At 49.1% G+C, this 18,169-nt stretch overlaps 1 protein-coding gene across 1 annotated transcript in view; it reads right to left on the bottom strand.

Moving 5' to 3' along the window:
* Window positions 1-9,916, bottom strand: part of VILL (villin like) — a 36,476-nt gene extending 26,560 nt beyond the window's left edge. Inside the window, exon 1 of the mRNA XM_075082234.1 lies at window positions 9,758-9,916. The gene's annotated coding sequence lies outside the window, so the exon portion shown is untranslated. The remainder of the gene's footprint in view (window positions 1-9,757) is intronic.
* Window positions 9,917-18,169: the final 8,253 nt, after the last annotated feature.

The following is an 18,169-nucleotide window of genomic DNA, read 5'->3' as shown; positions in this document are numbered from 1 at the left end:
CTCCGAAAGCCAGAAATACTCTGCTGATTCCCACCCAAACTTCTTTGACTTAAAACGGGGATCTTAGATCTCCTCTGCTCCTGGGGCTCCTTTCTCCATCTGAAACCTGCCCATTAATGCTGGTCCCCACTTTTCTGGGAAATGCCATCCCTCCCTTCTTCCTTAGTCATTAAGCTGGCGGGGCGGGGTGGGGCAGTGCAAAGCACAGACACAGTTGGCTCTTCCTTTGGACTTTCCAGCTTCTTTCAGCTCGTGGCCAAGTTAGAAATAATAGGAATATGACTTATATAATCAGACAGATCATTTCATTAATGATTTAATGTGGGTTTTTAATCAGATGATCCCATAATTCAACTCCTGTCCAGACACAAAATCCAGTATTTATGGAGCGAAAACTTCCCATCTGTGCTGAAACCAGGAAGGGCAGAAACTTTTTTAATATGAAAAGAAAAAAATTAAAGAAGGATGTTAAGAGGTTTGGGTTCACTGTGGGGTTTCAACAGCAGTTTCTGGGTCAGTTCCTATCTCAATCAAACCAGTTTTGCCCAGCACTAGGTGAAACACAAATTAGCAAGAAGCATGAGTCAACTGTCTCTGGGGCAGGAATTCACCAGAAAAAAAAACCTGGTTATGGGGATGGACATTTGCATCCTTGTACACAGACACAGCTTGACCCGTGAAGGGGGAAAGAGAGGCACTAAAGCAGCTGTAGCTCACCTTTTTGGCTACACATTAGTAACATGCAGCTACCCCATTTCCACCTCCAGGGCCAGCTACCCTGTTTCCACCATTTCCAGGGACTATTGCAACCATTGAAAGAGGAGATAAGTTCACACCATGAACGTGGGCTGAGAGGTGGCCACTTCATACCAAAGACAACCGCTAGCTTGGAGCTGCTCTGCTGGGTCATCAACCACTCGGTTAAGATGCTGTAAATTAAACCGCAAAGAGCAAATGCTGCTCTTGGGTGAGGGCAGAGGACCTGGAAACCAAATGCCAGTGGCTGGCATCTTGGCTGGATGTTACAGTAGGGACAACCTGGAGCTTCCAGAGCTAAAATCAAGGCCTTTCTTAACACAATCTAGGTAACAAAGCTGGTGGGTGAGGGCAGATGAGTCTCTGCTACACCCGCTCCCCTTCACATGCTGCCAAAATCACACCACCACTCCTGCTTGCTAAATATGATCCCCATCCCCTCTCAACCAGCATAGTGTGAGGAAAAGCTTTGCCTTCAGGAAGGACTAGATGACTAATTAAGCGTCAAGGTCACTCCCAAGATTGGTTAATGAATAACACTTGGGGTGGAAGTGCCAGCAATCACTAATTCATTTTGGTCAACCTGGTAAGTGTTGAGAAAGCAGACCTAGCAGGACATTTCTTCAAGCAGACTCGGCTGTTTGGGTGGAGATGGAAAATAAGGACTCAGAAGGGGGATAGGAGATCATTTCAAACTCCTGAAGTACGTTCTGAATTAAGCCTGATTTGGCTTGTCTGGATTTTGGCGGCACGCTTACTGGGTTGTAGTCACGGTAATAAAAAACCCCAGCGAAATGACTAATGCTCTGTACAGTTTGGGGAAAATAGGAAGCAGCTGTGGCTCCAGCCTTTCCAGGCTGAAAGGCCTAATTATTGGGAATACTTGGACTGGCATTAGCTGAGGTAAACCAGGGCTGTTGAATTGCTTTCATTGTCTCCATTATAGCTGGGCATCTGGGCCCAAGTAGGTGCCATTTTTTTTGTTTGCATAAAGGACAGAAGTCAGCTCTTGTTTTGCCCAGAGGAATGAAATTCAACATTGAGTTACCTTGTGGGGCTCATCAGCTGCTGCTCGGGACTGTTGCTTTGAATGGTGACTGTCCCTAGTGAGTGACTGTCTGAAAGTACAGCACTCGGCCAATACAAGCCATCTTTTATTTTCCTGTTGCAAGAGGAGAAAGAGCGGCTTTTATCTTGTGTGGAAACGGTGGGTAGGGAGGTCCAGCAATGGGGCTTGTCTTCTCTCTCATGCCGTCACACACTCTGTCACGTAATATCCTCCTCCAATTTTTTGGCAGGCAGGCAAAGTTTGCGTAGGTGAGAGCACCTGCGACATACATACCCACACACCTCCAAGTGTGTTGGTGGCAGCTCTTTTCCTCTTGCACAATCACAAGAAGGGCTGCAATGAGAGAAGCTGAATCGCATTACCCACGTTGGATGTGCTGGGACGCGGTGGTGAGGCAGGGAATGGGGTGTGTGTTTTGGGGGGCAACAAAAGAGGGAAAAGTACAGTTTGGCTCACTCTCCTTCTCTAGGTCCTGTAAGGTCCAGGTTCAGGAGCCGAGTGTTGTCAGTGTGCTAAGGAGAGGGCTCTGCACAGATGCGCCTGGCTGACCACAGAGAGCGCTTCAGCCTTCTTGGAAAGAGCTGTTGCCTGGCAGCTAAGATTATGTAAAACAGGCCTTGAAATAAGATGCTATTTCTGATCACAGTGACCAATTAAATATTGGAACAGGTTATTAGGGAAGCTGGCAGGCTTGCCTTTCCTTAATGTCTTTGAAATGAGATGGCTAAATGGCCGGGATGTGCTCTCTGGGCTCGGCTCCTCAGGGTGTATGACGGTGAGCCCCTGCTCAGGTGCTGCCCTTAGAGCAATCTGTGCTTTTCCATGAATCTGGTGTTAGGGCAATAACATGGATTGATCCTAATGCTTCAGAGCTTCACCCAGCCACCTCCACAGGTCAGAAAAGATGCCCTATCTGTGCTACCAAATCGTCTGGGTGGATCATGAAAGGGGTTGAAGGGCTTTTTTCAGTCTTCTCTTAAGGATCAAAACTTGAGATTAGGCATTGGACAGGTTGACTAAGATTGTGAAGAAGCTTCTTGCTCACCTTCTCAGGGTCAATGGCTCTGGAGCTAAGAAGGCATTTTACAGGGCTCAGAAGGGTAGGTTTTCCCTTCCTCCCTGAATGGCTGCCAGGGATCATCAGATCATGTCTCGTCCAAGCAGCTACCTGCCATTACAGGCAGCTGGTCTTTTCTGTTCTTTGTTCATGGAGCAAGGGCTGGGATGTTGAGGACTGAGATGCTGAAGTCTGGTCAGCATTAATGTGAGTGAAGACTTAAGAGCCTGGGACAAAGAAGCAAATCACTGAGATGATTTTATGTTCTTGATGGCCTCTCAAACTAGAAGTGCTCTATACCCCAGGAGAGGTTTGAATTCCTTGTTCAATAAATTCAGAGGATGCACAAACCTGGATCCACCTAGCCAAGTAATTTCTCAGGTTCTGCATGAGCAATAACCAGTTTGCCCTGCCTGACAAAAGCTGACCAGTCTCCCCAGGAACCAGTTGCTGTATCTCTTGAACACTGCAAATTTATTCCATCTCCAACCACCGTCCCAAGAAGCAGACCTTCAGCTTAGTGTGCCTTCACCCCCTGCCCATTTCTGGCACCTCTGACTTAGTATCTTACACATATTCTTTTCAAGAAACCCACTGGTGCTGTGAGCCTTTACCTTTCAGCCCCCTGTGAGCCGTGTGCAGATGGGCTTTGCATTAATTCTCCAAACCTGCTATTGCTCCTTACATAAAAGGAATGAGCACAAGGAAATACTAGGTTATTGTGAAATAACCACCTTCCCAGTTGCAACAGCCCTCAATCTGTGTCTCATCTGTCTCTCCAAATTCCTCAGAGGACATCTGATTTAGAAGGGCAGGCAACTCACAATTTATCTCCCCTGACTGACTAGTCCCTGCAGCTGCCTCATTTCCACCTATCATAAATTCTAGCTGAACACTTTGCTCCATCCAGAAAATCTTGTTCATTTCTCCACACCTCTCTTTATGACCTCCTTTGTCCTCTCTATTTATCTCACTGCTGGTAGCTTTCCAGCAGTCTGATCTTCAAGCAGTCTGGTCTTGGGAGACTGATTTGCAGGAGCAGATTCTTCCCAAACTGCTGCTATTTCTGAATTCTCCCTCTAAAATTTTAACAACTGACTATTTGTCCTGGGAACAGTAGAGCTGTATTGTCCCAGCAAACTTCTCGACAATGTAAGAACAATGTACCGACAACTAAATCCGAAAGCCTTAACACCAGCCGCAACTCCCAAGTCATGCAGTCTAAGTTTCCACATTCATCGTGCTGGAGGCAGAGCCCAGTGCTCAGCAGCGACTGGCGCTGGAAAAGGGAGAGCAAACTGGCTGAACGCGAAGGTTGGCGGTCCGTGCCTTGGTGATCTATAGAGAAGGTCAGAGCACCCAACGCAGCTCTTGACTGACTGTTTTCCCGGGAAGTCCTTCTTCCCCAGGATGTCTCTGAAAGCAGCAGGCTCTCCCAGGCAGGTAGTATCTCCGCAGGGTGAGGGCAGCCCTATTAGATTCAAAGCTTTCAGAAGCAGTAGAGGAGTTTGAGCTGCAGTAACTTCCCCTGAGATCACTCCCAGTGCCTGATAACAACCTCTTTTGGTGCAAACTCACCTCTTTCTGAGGAGCCGGCCATGAGAAAAAACAGTGGCACAAGAAGCTGTTAAAAGCCTTCTGCCTGCAAAGCCTTGCAGCAGCATTGCCCCTGGTAAGGTGCCAGGTGCATTATTTTCAAATAATAGAATGCAGCTTGGCACATGCCTGCTTCAGAGGTATCCATTCCATCTCCGGCTCCTCTTTGTGAGTTTATTGAGTCAGTAACGGTACAGAGCCATCCCAAGGGAGAGGCAAGCATGAGACTTGCCAATTCATTACAAACAAATCTCTCCTTTCTTCCAGCTCTTTCTCCCCTGGTGAAAGGGTGAGATCACTGGCTCAGGACCAGCACTGCATCCAAAGGCAGGGCTTTGTGCCACGGTGAGGGCAGGAGATGCACGCGGAAGGAAAACAAAGCTGAAACCATTTTAATTCCTCTTCCTTGTTTCCAGTTAGAAGTTAGATGCAGTTAGAAGCATCCTCAGGAATTAACTTCTAATTACTTGCCACCTTCAGGAAAAAAAGTTACGATCGTCTCCCACATCAGCATTTTAACGGAGCATTATTTAACCTAATGACTGCAGGTAAGTAAAACCAGAGCCGAGATATCTCAGAGGAGAGCATGTGTGTTTGGTCACGGGTACAAGACCTTCCTAAGCCCTGTGGAGCACCTTCAGTTCAGAAGCTTATGGGAAGGGTGTGACAGTTGGAAGCTGAGGAGAGACCCTCTAAAGAAGGCATCTTCCCATCTGAAACTGAGGAAAGCCCACTGCTTCCTATGCAGGGTTACAAGAGCCTGGAGGAAGGCTAGGAGAGGGAGTTAGAGGCCGGGATCCATCCACCCTCACTCAGATGTCTTAGTTTTAGGTGCTTAAGCCAGAGGACAGCAGTCCCTCGGTCCCCTCAATCCTGATGATGGGTCTAGGGCAGATCTGGTGACTTTCAGTCCGGAGGGACTTACTGTCCCCTTGGCCTATGGGGCAAACCCCTGGGTGGAAAGCCCAGCTTGCCATGCTGCCCTTCACCTCTCTCAGAGTGTGGGCTGAGTCCCATCCACCGTGTCCCGAGACCCTGCTTGCCAGAGCTGTCAGCATGAACCAGGCCAAATACCACAACCACACCACAGTTAAACCCAAGCACCAGTGTCCGCTTGGCCCATCCTTCTCAAAAACAAGTCTAAGAGTTATGATTTTTGCTACTGCATGTAACAGTCTTATATTTATTGTAAGAATGTGTGTATGCATATATGTGCGTACATGTATGTGTCTAGGGTAAAGGGCACGTTTTCCCTGGTGCACCATAGTGCAATTGAAAAAGCCCTGGCTATCAGAACTTTTGTTTGGTGGTGATGGAGCAGGGGTGCTGGTCTGGGTCCATTCAAGACCAGCTGGAGAACCGGTTCCCAGAGCACTGGTTTCCCAGGGAGAAGTGGCAAGATTAATATTAACTATTAAAAGGAAGGGACCGTTCCAGTTTTGCTCCAGTTCAGACCTGCAAACATCACATCAAACTTGGGAAGAGAAACCCAGGACTTCTGGAAAAAAAGAGGTTTACATTTCAGATTGAAAATGAAGCATGGTGACTGTGCATTTCCATCGCTGGCCCGACGAGATGCAACAGATTTATTCAGGGGGAAAGTTTGCTTCTTGAGCTGCAAAGGAAAGCTCACCCTTTGTGTATGTTGGCTAACACACCTCTGCTGAAACACACCTAAATTGTGTCAAAACATGTAGGTACCAACCAACCCAACCCAGGCTTCCACTGGGATGGGGTGCTGAGTCAAGGTATGAGTTGCCTTATATGAACTTTAAGGTCTTTGAAACAGAGCCAGACCTGCACAGGATCTTCTCTCAAGGGAACACCAGCAACCACGCCTCTGGTAGTGGTCACCCATTCCAGTGATATCCTCTAGGCTTGCATTGAGCATCCCATACATGGTGTGTTTGTCACTGTGTCACCCATCTCTTCCAAGCCAGGGTGGGCTGCGAGGTCACACTGGGACTTTGGGGGTGCCACTCAATCTCCACCTGTGTCTCCTCACTTTAAGTGATTGCTCCTTGAGAAGCACCGTCCCACCCTCAAGAGACCCCCATGGCTGTGTCTCCTTCCCGAGATGGCTTTCGGTGGCTATCCTCTGTTGTGGTAGGAACGAGGTCCAGGGAGGCAATGGGGCAAATGGAGATGGGGTGGATTACAGCGAAAGAGGGGCAGAGGGACATGGGGCAATAAGGAGGCATAACTTTGCTCCTGTGGTATCATGTGCTGTATGGTGGGTGGTGTTGGTGCATTACGATTTTATGAGCTAAACCCTGTGCTGCCCAGCTCTGGGGCTCCTGCATGCCAGAGCACAGCTCTCCACCGACACAGCACAGCAAGGAGCAAAGCTCCAGCCCATGGGGCTGTGTGTCTGGCACTCGCTTGGCATAAAAAGTGAAACCCAGTCCATGCAGGACCACAGCACACGAGCGTGGGACGAGTGTGCAATCCCCTCTTGGCAGAAATGAAGGGCAGCTTTGAAAGAGTGGCACGTCAACCGCACAAAGCCAAACGAATAAAACATCCCTGCAAATACTGCAAACAGCTTTAGAACGTGTCATTCATCCGGGACCGCCTTTTGCACCCAGAGCTGCTGAGGGAGTTTTGTCTGAGCATGGGGAAGGGAACCGGGCATCTGAGAGACTGGGATGGGTGGGATTTGCGCGGACCCAGACAGCTATTTCTTAGAAAGCAACAAAGTACAGTAATTCAGGCTCCAGCGCCCTCCCAAAGGAACGGGGGGTATCTAGATAGTCTCTATCTCCCGATAAAGAATATGATTTCTAGCACAGCCTGTTTCTTACCCCATTCAGCTGCTTTTGTAAGAACAGGTTTAAATAAAGGGCCATCCAGAAACCTATTCCTTCATCCCAGGGCATGACAACAGGATATTTTCAGGTGGGAGAGGTCGGCTGCTCTGAATAGCTCATTCCACAGGACCTGCCCAGGATGGAGCTCAGCCATGCAGTTTAGCACCCCCTGTCTCATGCCTTTGATGTGCATATGAGGTTTCTCTGTTACTCTAACCAGCACTGCCTCAGATAAGCATGAATAGGCTCAGATAAAGATGGATAAAAAATGGTAGGATTTCTTTTTCAAGCAGAGGTCCTTGAAAACCAAGGCAAGTGAAGCAAATGTACATCATCTGATGTCCCTCAGGGGACTTTTTGGACTGAAGGGTGTCAAAGACTTAGCGACAGTATTCACCCCTTTCTGCATTCCTTTTACACCCAGAATGGGTGGAAATACAGTGGGAATATATAATCATCCAGGATAAATCATAATTAAGCCCATTTCCAGATTTTGTATTATGTGGAAAGGGAGAGCATGAGAAGACAGGTTTTAATGAGTTATAGGAGCACGTATCCCCTTGTGACTGTACGATCCGCTTCTCTGAGAGGCCAGCAGAAGCTGAAGAATATATGTGAATAAACAAAGAGCTGGAGCAGAGAGATTTTGGGTGTCGGGTGTCCACATTGGAGCCCTTCCCTGCACAGTTGGACATTTCATACATAGAAAGCCAAACCCGTGGATTTGTGTCAGTCCCAGAACACGTTTGGGAAGGCTGCAAAAGAGCCCGTTCCCAAAGGAGGGACTTTGAGGCGGGGTGGTGGCGGCACCTCCTCATTGCACAGGGCATTTCAAGGTTCTGCTCCCAAGTGGGCTAGCACATATTTAGCATTATTTAAATTTGAGGGAAGGCTTTTAGTCCAGCAGTGGCCGGCACAGAGCAGAGCCCCAGCATCTTCCAAGCACAGGGCAGGTGTCTGAGCTGGTCTCCTCCTTGGGATGAACGACGGCGGCATGGGTGGTGCTGGAGGACCAGGCTGCAGGACAGATCAAGCCTGAAGTCACTGAGTCCATGGTGCATCTTCTCCACACCACGTGTCCCACACCTCCCCAGGGGTTCCAGAGCAGAAAAGGTAACAACCTCTATGCTTAAAGTCCAGAAACGCGCAGCTCCACGGAAAAAAATCAGCAGACACCATGAGGACCTTCAGCACCCTTGGCCGTGCAAGAACAGGGATTTATTGTCTCAGCCTAATCACAGCCCAAGATACAGGGGAAGGCACGAGACCAGGGTGACATTGTTTGCAGCCACGGCAGGAAACCTTTGCTCCCAGCTGGGACACCTTAGCAACTGTTGCCACAAAGTCCTGCCTAGAAAATAACGTCATGAGACCTACGTGTCCGCCAGTGGGAAGGGAGCTGGAGGAGGAAAAGGGCAGCCTGTTTGTGTAGGGAGGAGGAGAGGCCCACCTGGCTCTGCCAGGATGAAGGTGAGGAAGATGGTCAGGGCTTTCCTGACGTGCACCGCGCCAGCTAGTGCCCATCCTTGCATTTGCTTCCACGTGGCATCTCAGCCTGCATGGCAGGGAATGGTAAAACCCCGCCAAAAAGGAAGGCCGATGCTCTCTGATTGTCTAATCTCTATTTCGCAGGCACTAATCTGCCCATTTAGCAGCAGTGTGCAAAGAGCACCTGGATGATTCACCATCTAAGTGCTGCTCTTGTGGGGCCAGTTTGCTTCAGCTGTTGTAATGTTTGTTTACATTTGTGCTAGGGTAGCCTTGAATAAGTGCAAACCTCCTACAGACGCTAAGTCATATTGGCTCTCCTTTGTGTTAAATATTTATGTTCTTAATATGCACGCCTAAGAAAAATACTGGCAAGTGAGCCTGCAGCTCAACTGCATTACAACTCAATTTTATCTCAGTGCAATTTGCATCTCAAACAACCAGGATGAGAAAACACTCTGTACTTACAGAGCAAAACAGCCCAGCAGTTCAGCCGTTAGCAGATCTATCGATTAGGTGACAACAAGACCTATTGACGAGAACTTACAACGACTTCTTGTCACCGCCTGAACCTATAGCTGCGTTGCTAAAGGCAGGTGAGCTTTAAGCAAATCCCCACAGCAGCAAAGCATAAAACAAACCAGGCCAAAACAAGACACCGTTAATTGCTCCTTGCGTGAAATCAAAGCCAGCCTGTGCAGAAGAGCTAAACGAAAAGCATGTGTCCTTGGAGCTGACAGATAGCTGGCCGGGCTCTCGGGGAGCTGAGGTAGCTGTTTCAACCCCAAACAGTGCTCATCAGGATGGGCTCATTGCTTTCAGTAAAGACATCCTGCCTTACACCAGGTGAGAAATTTTTTTTAAAGAAATAGGAAATTTATTGATTTTTTGGTGGTGGTGTTTCTTACTATCCCACAGAACAAAAGTCATCAAACAGTTCTGGCCTTTAGAAACTAAGAGGGGTGCAGGGAAGCTGCTTACCTTGCTGGAAAGTGCAGGTCTCCCTTCTCCACTGAACCCAGTGCCTTCTCTCCTCTTCGCTGAGCTAGTTTCAAGGCACTTTTGTTTGCTGTTCTGCTACCTTGTCAGCTCGGGAACGGCAGTGTTCGGTAATTCAATCCTCTACTTAACCGCAGAGACACTCCTACTCGGAGATCACACCCATTCCCAGGCTCACAGAGGAACAAAGAGGGAGCCGGTGTGAGAGAGTTTCAACCAACTCACTGTTTACATCAAATATCCACCAGCCCTGTATTCACGGAGCAATAATGATTAAGTGCTGCTTTAATTAGAAACCTGTTTTGTCCGGATTTAAAAGAGCAGGGGAGGGTTTTTTCCCCCCTTTTCTCTATCTCTGCTGGACAAAGCGCGGCGCCGCTCAGTGCCACATTAATGCTTGGGCCCAAGAGACCCAGCTCTAGTCCCTGACTCTGACTGTCCCTAATTTTGGCACAAGAGGTCCGAGGGGAGCGGTGCTTGGGGCAGCCAGCCTGCTCCTGCGCTCCCTGCGAGGCTGAGCGCTGGGTTTGTGCGCAGCCCAGGGCCATGGGGAGCAGGCGTTAGGATTGCTGTCAGCATTGCCGCCTGAAACGGGACGTAATGGAGCATTGGAGAGTGCAGTCAGGCTGCCCTCCCCCTGGGAAAATAATGATAAACCAGAAAACTCCAGTGAAGCTGGCAGTGTTTGCTGTAGCCACCTTCTGCAGCAGACAGCTGTGCATGTGGATATTCAGTGCGATACCGTAGCTTAGCGTTAAGAAAAAGTACACGCAAAGGTCGTGTGTAATACGCAGCTACCCCCTCTGAAAGCTGCCCCGATGCCACTGGCTGTGGGTGATCTGAAGACAAGCCATCTCCTCTCAGTCCCAACTTCTTCTGCACGGCATCTCCACGGTGCTGCTGGCTGCCGGTGGAGAGAACATCCCTCGCTGGAGAAGGCTGGAGGCACCACTTCTTACCTGGTCATCACCAGGCAGCTCTGCATTCGGGGGACCCACGACAATGTCCAGCTGGGTTTTGAATACCTCCAAGGATGGACACTCCATGGCCTCTCCGGACTAGGACTGTCCAAGCCCTTCCCTTCCTATACATTGAGCTTCTCTTGCCATGTCCTCAATTGCTTAGATTAACCCACAAAACTTGAAAGTAGATATGGATCAGCTCATCAGCTAAACCAGGTATCAGAATAGGTTTAAACCAACACAGTTTCCACAGATCTAGTCAAATGACCCCAAGGGACCTGTAATGGGAAGAGCACCCAAAATACCCATGACATTAACTACAGACCAGTGTACCACTAATCACAGATAGCTGCAAATCAGGGCGGGGGTTGAGCCTGCTCATTCAGCCTGGGTGTGCCCATATCTGAGAGGAACACTTCAGAGATCTTAGTTTCATCACTGAAGATGCAAAACTGACTCTTAAGAAGAATTTATTCCTTAATGTCAGCAGGCTACAGCTCATCAAACCCATAACAGCCTTCACTCTTCATTTTTTATTCTTCTGAAAAGAATCATACTGCCTTCCTCTGTTGCAGGGAACAGAGGACCCATGTTTTTTGTCTTCCTCCAGCCCACAGGAGATGGGGACCAGTGGCAAGACTTGCTTTTATCTTTGGCATCCACCCCAAGCCTGCTGCTGACCCATACACCAGCAGCTGCGGTGGGAGGTGTTAGAAGCTGGGGCGAGGACACCTGGGGACCTCAGAGGGTAGGCACCAAACTCCATCATGCTCCGCTTCCACGTGAAGTCATTATCCCCAGCACCAAGGGTTTAATTAATGGCTGCTGTGTGTCTGGGTCCTTTTCAGTAGTGATATGTGCTGATGTAAACCAACCCGTCTCCATGGCTGTGGCTACATGACTTTGAGCTCTGGGATGAAGCACATCATTCCTACACCCACAGCTTTGGTAATGCACGTCAGGCTCACGCACAGGTGATGTCTGAGCTGCCTGTCCCCACTCCTTTCCATTGCCACAGTGAAAAAGTCGTAAATAATCCTGGTGAGCTTTTAAGGAGCCCAAAACCGTAGAAATATATGTAAAGCAGTTCAGAATAGTCAATGCCGAGGGAAAATAAAATGTTTGTCATAAAACATGGGCTCATTTAGCACTGAGCTGTAGGCAATTTTGCTTCCTGCTAATTCTGGTCATGCCATAGGGTTATAGAGCAGAAAACATTATTTCCGAGCAGTTTAACTCAGTACTGGTGGAAAACAGAATAGTCTGACTTTCATAACTGAAACCTGATCTGAGATATTCCTGTTCCAGCTATTTTCCTCATGTGCATGACCCAACGCACTCATATTCTGGTCCTAAGCCTTGACTTGGTATTCCCAGAGCTCAAAGAGCTTGTGGTTTAATTTTTTTTCATGGAAGATGAGGCTGTTTTCACTGTCCCAGCGCAAGCCTAAGACACTGAAGATATTGTCACAGGCTGATGTTGGGGTAAATCAGAAGCTGCTGGGAGGAAGGCTCTGCTAAGTGCAAAAGGGAGGTTTGGCAGTGTAATGGCCCACATCTGCCTCAGCCTCGGCCATCCCACATGCCTGTGGACAAGGTTAACATTGTGCATGGGGAAGGAGGCTCTGCCAAAGATGTATTTGCAAAATGACATGTTGCAAAGGTATTTCCACCCTGCTTTTGGGGTATGGAGCTCCGGGAGGAAGAGGGAAGGGCCACACCCTGCAGATGAGATAACATGGCAGGGGCCTCACGGTTTGGAAAACCAAGGGAAGGAGGCAAAAAAAAAAACAACCCCAGGAGCTGCTCAAGACACCAGCGCAAAGACCCATCGCTATTTATGTGAGGTTAAATATCCTGACCTGTAGCAGCTAAAGCATTGCATGAATTTCTGAGAATGTTTCAGGAGAGCCCTCCTTGACCCACAACCAAAGCACGTGACATTTTACTACACGTTCCTCACGTAGCCTCGCTCAGGCACTTCTCTCCCCTACGAAAGCATCACGTCCAAATGAAAATCTACATGGTGACTCTTACAGGCAGGTGACTACAGATCCAGTAGAGGACAATTGGGCTGTAATTCACTGCCCCCCCATCTCTGTGCTCCTGGGTATGGGGAAAAAGATGAGGAAGCAATACATATGCATGTATATCAGCCATAATACATGCAAGGACCCCACTTGCTGGGGCTTATAACAAAAGACCCCCTGGAAGTGCATCTCAGCCAGACACGGCGTCTAAGCTGTGAGCAAGGCAGGGACGACTGGCAGCCATGAAGGACGGAGCACCAGCCTCAGGATTTGGCTCAGCTGCCCGCAAGGGGACTTGTGATGTGGGAAAGTGAACACGGCTTTGCTCTTTGGCCTGGCGGGCTCGGACTGGTGGAAGTCGGGGCTTCGCATGGGTACAGTTTCATCGGGCAGTGTTCTGCGAGCACCAGCTGACCGGGCAGCACAGAGCTGCCTCTGACAGGCAACAGCATGCTGGTTAATGGTTAACAGCAGCAAATGGAAATGTCCTGGTACAGGGGAAGGAGCCCAGGCAGCGGGGTGAGGCGTGCTCCTGTGCTGCAGTGCCACGGTGCAGGGCTGTGCTGCACCACTGGAGACACAATGGTCCTGAGCTGCAGGGAGTCATTTCATCCTCTGGTCAGCTCGTGTCAGTCGATGGCTCTCAGATACAGAGAAGCCTTGATCCTGCTAACAAGCCCTTTCAGCACAGCTCTTGGGCAACGCTGTGCACGGATCTGTGCAAACAGCAGATACCGCGCAGGCAGGAGTAGGACACACAATTCTTCTGCACAATTTGCACAATTCAGAAGAAAAAAGTGGCCTTGGCAAGCCAAGGACACAAGGGTAAATGCTGACTTCAGGCAGGAATAGCTTTGGTGAGAGCTGTAGAGACTCAGTTCACCTTCCCAGAGTCAACAGCTTGCAGCAGGTTAAGACGGGAGCAGTCTGTCTGGCACAGGGGTTACAACACTGAGGCAGAGGAAACCTGTACCTGTTGCTCCAATTTATTGCTTGACAATCTTAGTGCAAAACCCATTTTAAGCCAGCTATGCTGGGCTGTGAACTGGGGATATAGGGCTCATGTTTCCTCAGGCTTATGAGAAAAAATACCCTCCTGCAAAAGAAAAGGAGAGAGGGCCAGCAATGGTGACATCTCATAGCATGACAGCAAGGTCTGCCAGGGCTTCTGGTCAGTCTTGAACTGCTCTTCGACATCTTAAGATGTCTATAAGCCATCCTTGAAGGTAGGAGGCATAACTCTAAGTCTCTGCTAGCAAGGAGAAATACCTCAGTGAATATAACTGCACTGACTATAACGATGGGATATAACACTGATGGAAACGGCCGTACCGTGCCAGACCTCCCTTGGTCTTTCTGTATGAGGTCTGGCTGCTACTGAAGGCTTTGCAGAGTGACATAGTGCAGCGTGTTTTCTTTTCCAAAATTGCATTTGGGGGAATGTGGAGGAAAATCCTTGGGGAATGTGGTTCTTCTAGACTTCCAATGGTGAATGACTCCTGCCTTGGAGCAAAAGAGCTACTGTCACCTTTCAGGAGGTTAATCTGCAACTCTCCCTGGCACAGGACCAGCCCGGGAGGCGGCAATCCCTGGGGGTGGCTGGCTGTGCCTGTGTGCACTGCGGGCGTGGGTCCCACTGCACCGCTCTCCGTTTGCTCTTGTGCCCCGCCACCAAGAATTAGCAGGTGCACTGAGAAAACAGGATAGCCGAGGTGGGACCTCGTGATGTGTCACGGGCAAAGAGCAGCCCTGGCTGCCTTCCAGCCAGAGGAGGAATGCAGCACAGGGGCCCCAGTTCAGATCCGGATGTATTCAGACTGTTGTTTTATCTGGGGAGACTTCCAGAAGGACCTGCGTCCCCCAGACCCATCACCTCAAGGACACTGCCAAACCCTCCACCTAACGCTGATGCCAGAGCTTGGGCATCTGATGTTCTTCAGGCTGACTATCTGCTTTGTGCTAGAAAAACTTAGATTTGCTACTGCTTCAGAAAATTAGCCTGCTTTTCCTCAATGCCAAAAAGCTTTAGGGAAGTGCTTGGTGGCAATGAAGACTTGGCCCTTTATGTAAGGAGATGGAGAGTCTAAGGGGGTGAGCTTTAAGGCAACGTGGTGGACTTCACAGAGTCTAACCATAGGGGAACAATATGCAGTAAAACAAAACATTATGTTCCTGTTACTAAGTGTTTTTCTCATTTTTACATAAGCCACAACCAGCTGAGCTGAGGATCCAGACTATCAGCTGAAGATTACTGTTATTAAATTACAGTCTTCTTCCAGAGATCTTAAATCCTGATTCAGCTCTTTGCAAAGCACATGTAGATGATTTACAGACTTAATCCCAGGATAAGGCATCGTGGGAGCCTTGCACTGAGATGTTTACCTGTCTCATGTTTATCTTAAAAAGGTAGCAGGGCTTATTGGTCGCTGTTATAGCCATGGTACCAGGGAGGTGGATAAGGTTTCCTAACCAATTTCACTGCAGGAACTTGGTAGTAAAGACAAGAACAAGCCCAGATCACCCAAGCACCAGCCGGGCAACGCGGTAACGAAGACCAACCTCCTCCTGAGCATCCTGTCACCACCCGGCCCTCAGTCCTCAGCCATGATATGGGGCAGATGTTTCCCCTAGGTAGACCAGCACGGCTACCTTGAAGAGGAAGACAATGAGGAGAGGAAAACAAAACGCAGAGAGGATCAGCAAAATCAAACATCCCTACAAACGGGGCGGTTTTGCAAATCGCTGTATGGATAGTTTAGGAGTTTCACAAAACCTCAGGGGCTCTCTCTCAGCACTAATGAAAACCTTATGAAACCCAGCAAATTCCAGCACGCTTTGGTCAGGGTCATCAAGCAGAGCCTCTGCAATTTCCAGCGTCAGCTGAATCCGGCAGAAAGGAGACATTTCGCAGCAAAGACTGCACAGGGAGGGGAGGCTGGGCTACGCCAGCACTGGTTAATGGGTGTGTGAGCCTGGCAAAGGTTATCCCACGGCAGCCCTTGGGTGGTGGAGGAGTAACTCGATCGTGCCATGGTAGTGACACCCCCTTGGGACTGTGCTTTCATGGGAATCACACCACAAGCAAAGTGAGATGAGGGATTAATGTCTTGTTTTCATGCGGGAGCTCAAGCGAACAGAGGTTATTTATGCTTTTTTGGACAAGGCTGCATGGGAATTCCACACAAGAACCAGAAAGTCGGCTCCAGTCCCCAACAGCTCACCCCCACCCTGCAGGGGATGTGACCAGGTCCCTCTCCTGTGGGGTACAAGCTGGTCCCTTAGCACCTGGTGAAACCAACTGGTCCCAATGGTATTAATGAGAGTTAGGATCACTGGATGCTGGAAGGTGTAGTTGCAGGACACGTTGGCTTTAGTGGCGAAGGCTGCTGGAGCTCTCACCCTCACTATTTATTTATATTTAGCAATCAGGCAGACTAGAAGTTTTCACAACTGTGAGAAACCTGATTGCTCGCGTTGGTGACCATACCTGAGTGCCCAGAAAATAACTCTATCCTCCCCTGCAAACTTAATTTTTAACCCATCTCATTTCAGTGACCTGGCTGCACGTGTGACTACATGAAGTCTCTGCTAAGGGCTGGGGTGGGGGGTGAAATCCTGAAGCCCTGCCCTGCTGCCACCTCACACTAACCTTCCCCATGAAATCAGTGTCAGAGCAGCTGCCAGTCTGTGGTGCCCAGACATGGAGTGTGTGGGGGACGTCCATGTACCACGTCAGCTGGGGACTGTAGCCTGGGAGAGGAGCTGGATTTTTCTCAGGGACTTTTGGGTTTGTTCCCCAAGTCTTTCCTGAAACACAGTAAAAATTTCCCCAGGACAGGTAGTCTGGTAGCTGAGCTGCATTTACCAACTCCTGTTGTCCACATATGCTAAACAGGCTAATGAATTTCAAATCTTGGGAGGTGAAGAAGGGGTGCGTGGACAAATCATGGAAGCTGCTGAGCCCCAGCACCTGCAGGCAGAGCCAAAATCATGCCTACAGGTACTGCAGGTAGCTGGGGCTGGGGCTGGCCCAGTGGTGAGCTATTGTTTGCAGGAATGCAGCCCTGCCTGTGCCAACCAGGAAGAGCAAGCAAAATCAATCACCCTAAAGGCTGAGAAATTGTTATCCTGCTTAAATATTGCCCCTCCCTGTTTTTCATGGGGCCAAAAGGGTGCAGAGCACCATCTACGCCTGACGTGGGTCCTTGCTTCATTACACCCACACACCAGAGGTTGGTCACATCACGCTGCTGGAAAAAGCTTTAAAACGGCTGCTGCAAGCATGAGAAAGGCACTGATAATCATCGCAGTCTTCGTTCAGCTGATGAATGAAGATCAGGCACTTTGCTGGGTGCTGTACGCACCTCTCTGTGTGGCCTATGGCCGGCATATCATCTCTGCCTACTTCTTGTAGACCAGCCCAAGGATCACATGTAGGAGATCTCATGTAGGGTGGGCTGGATGGGGTTGGGTTAACTAGGGCCGATAGTGCTTCTCTGAGAATGGAAGATGAAGGGCTATTTGAGGGCAACAACTTGGGTTTTGTTATTACAGGTGTTTCAATGATTGAATTAATGCAGCCATATTAAAAAGGCAACATCAGTCTAGAGAGTTAAGTTGCCTTGTCAGAAATGATCTTCAGAAAGTCAAAGCTTGAGCTGCAACCCAGGTCTCTTGTATCTCCTGTACTACTCACTGGGCCATACATCCTACCATGTTGCATTAGGACCTCAAAAGCTGTCTACAAGTTTGCGTGCGAACAAGCAATGGTGTCCCCCAGCCACCATCAAGCTCTGTATAAGAGGCTGTTGAGGAACGATGGCAGCCCCTGAAACCCTCTCATTTTCAGCAAAAACCTCACCCTGAGACTGATACACCCAATTCCTTGCGAGAGTCTTTTGATGGTTAGTGCAAACACCGAAGCCACCTGCCATTAACAGGTCGGAGCAATGACACTGCGAGGAGCTCACGTGAGCCGAGAGCCTTTTCCCGGGCAGTTCTGGTTACTGTGTTTGAATACCAAACAAGAAACCCGTGTTACTTCTGTGTGGGACACGACTCTTTCTAATCCAAGTGAGAGGTTGTGCTTGGGACAGCCTTGTGCTACTTCCCAACAGAAAGCGGCCAGTTCAGTGTTTCCCCTTCTTATGTTTCCTGGTTTTCCTGAGCAACAGCCCACATGAATAGCCCATCCTCCAAAGGGCAGTATTATCTTAGCAATTTTTCGCACAAAGGGAAAGCATCAGAAGTCACAGAACTGCCTCCCTTATGCCCAGGGCTTGGCTTATTTGGGTTCAACATATTATCTAGCAGAAGGAAGGGACACCAGCTCTGCCTGTAGGCAGCTGCACAATGCAACGAGAAATTTAACTTCTTACCAAAACTGCTTAGGGACAGATGAT

The sequence above is a fragment of the Phalacrocorax aristotelis genome, chromosome 2, assembly GCF_949628215.1.
Source record: "Phalacrocorax aristotelis chromosome 2, bGulAri2.1, whole genome shotgun sequence".
Taxonomy (NCBI): domain Eukaryota; kingdom Metazoa; phylum Chordata; class Aves; order Suliformes; family Phalacrocoracidae; genus Phalacrocorax; species Phalacrocorax aristotelis.
Note: the sequence above shows the minus strand (reverse complement) of the source record. Positions and strands in the feature narration are given on the sequence as shown.